This window comes from Protobothrops mucrosquamatus, unplaced genomic scaffold (assembly GCF_001527695.2).
Source record: "Protobothrops mucrosquamatus isolate PMUCROS unplaced genomic scaffold, P.Mucros_1.0 scaffold6823, whole genome shotgun sequence".
NCBI lineage: Eukaryota > Metazoa > Chordata > Lepidosauria > Squamata > Viperidae > Protobothrops > Protobothrops mucrosquamatus.
The window spans coordinates 1-2,042 of record NW_015392638.1 but is presented as its reverse complement, the minus strand read 5'-3'; positions in this window follow the sequence as shown (position 1 = coordinate 2,042).

The following is a 2,042-nucleotide window of genomic DNA, read 5'->3' as shown; positions in this document are numbered from 1 at the left end:
ATTAAGGGTGTGAATGAGGTTCTAGAAGGGAGTATTTTTATTACTAAGCAAAAATCAAGAATACATATAAGTTCAGACTAACAGGAGGGAAGTTCAAAAGTAATTTTAGAAAGTATTACTTCACAGAAAGGATGGTGGAAGCTTGGAACCAACTTCCAGGGAAGACCGTGGCTCAATCGCCAGTAACTGAGTTTAAACACATGCTTGGGATAAACACATGTCCATCATCTGACAAAAATTTTAAAAAGTTAAATTAAAATAAAAAAAAAAATAGAACCTCAAAGGGCAGGGGTTTTTCCGCCATCAGTTTTCCATATTTCTAAATGTGGCGCTATGCATTATCTAAAGAAATGCCAGCTAATTACAAAAATGAAATACGAGTAAAACAAACTCATTTTTGAAGAGTCCAGAGGCTGAATGAGAACATATCCCATTTTCGTGTGGGTCTCCGAAAATCACACAACAATAGGACATGCTTTTAAGTAGAGGTGTTGTTGGGTGATGGTGAACACTAGCGTGTCACCCAAAACATTATGGTGTGCCATCTTTAACATGTATGTCATAGGTTCGCTACCACTGTTTTTATAAGTAGCTGACTACTGGTTACTGGGTTAAATTAAATTAAATTAAAGGTTACTGGGTTAAAATCAAGATCTGAAATCCATTGCTTGTTGCCCTCTTTACTAGGATCCTCTGCCTTCCTAACAAATCATCTGATGATGATCTCTCTTTTTTATTACTTTCCTTTTCTGCTTTTCTAAAATCTGTATTTCTTCCATGCATCTCTTCTGTAGCAGCCTTGTTGCTTTTCAGCTTAATTTGTTTTTTTGTCCCTCTTTGCTATTTATGGATTTCTTTCTATGTTCTAACATTGTTTCTACAGCTAATTTTTGCTCTTCAAACATCTGGGTGCTAACAGGCAAGTGACAGCCAGTTTTTAGCGTATGACATGCGGCTATAAGATAAGAACGGGGAAGAATAACTTAAAATGACTTTATTACTATATTACTTTAATTGTACACTACAGTTGCTTATTGCGTTCATCTTAATAACCCTGTGAGGGATGTCATAATTATTCTAATTTAAAGCAGCAGAAAATTAAAAAGATAAGGAAACCTGGTCCCACTTGTTCCAAATAAAATTCGGGGAAAAGAGCAAAACGGTAACTGGATCTGCCTTTTTTTTAGATCTAATCTATTCGATTTGGTCAAGCTGTTCTGGATGTTGTACGTCATTAAGATTTGATCCCACATTTCTCAAGAAGTCACCTTGTTGGCTGTGACAAGGAGACTTCCACTATTCTTGTATTTTAGTCTTCTCCTTTTGCAAGGGGTCCTTTAACTCTGTCAGAGCTGGGACTGCAATGTTAAATATCTGGAAAATGCCACAAACTCTCAGGATGGCTCATCAAAAAAAATATACTTTTTCATGCCCACTGCTTTGCTACTTTGAAAACAATGGCCCACAATAGATTTAAATGTACTTTTGTCATCTAAACAGTCTGGACAGGATTAACTGGAAAGCAACCCATTAACAAACTTAGAATAAACCACAGAAATGCTGGTTGTATCTGGAAGTGGTTAGTCAGCCCCACTAGGCAGACCAGACCGAGCAGTCAACTCTGCAGGAACACTACAACTACTTTTATTGAGATGGCTATAATAACAGAAACTTGTAAGCCTCGATTGTGCTTTACCTCCAGACAATCAAGAGAGGTGCTTACTTGAACAGCTTCTAAATACTATCATGTTTTGCAGGGCTTAAAGACTGTTTCAGTCAACTTTGCCAAGGTAACAGTTCCTGCAGATTTCCATCAAGGCCATCTCTATTATTCTCTACGGCAGATGATATATTGAATTTAAGAAGTGGTGAATGCTCCAACACTGGCGGTTTTTAAGAAGAGACTGGACAGCCATTTGTCTGAAATGGTATAGGGTTTCCTGCCTTAGCAGGGGGTTGGACTAGATGACCTCCAAGGCCCCTTCCTCCTCCTCCTCCTCCTCCTCCTCCTCCTCCTCCTCCTCCTCCTCATCATCATCATC